Below are 368 nucleotides of genomic sequence, written 5' to 3'. Positions count from 1 at the left end.
CAACTTGCTACCGTTTAGCAAAAAGCAAAATTTCCATAGCGTTCACCTCAAATCTTATTGCTTTACAACTGTGGTATACCTTCCATTAAAAATAAAAAGATGAAGCAGTCAATCCAGTGATTACTTTGACATGGCTTTCATTGGGAAGGGGTGGGAAAGAGGGGTGACGGCAAAGAAAAGACCAAAAGACAAAAAAGTAAATTAAACATACAATGGTTTTCTTGGAAAAGAGAGAGAGAGAGAGAGAGAGAGAGAGAGAGAGAAAGACAGAGAATGTTATTTTCAAGAAAAGGGAAAAAGCATTGAAAGCCCATGAGTCAAGCCATAGCCAAAACCATGTTCTATCTTAAGTAAGTTTTTTTTCCCCC

This window comes from Acinonyx jubatus, chromosome E4 (genome assembly GCF_027475565.1).
Source record: "Acinonyx jubatus isolate Ajub_Pintada_27869175 chromosome E4, VMU_Ajub_asm_v1.0, whole genome shotgun sequence".
NCBI lineage: Eukaryota > Metazoa > Chordata > Mammalia > Carnivora > Felidae > Acinonyx > Acinonyx jubatus.
Note: the sequence above shows the minus strand (reverse complement) of the source record.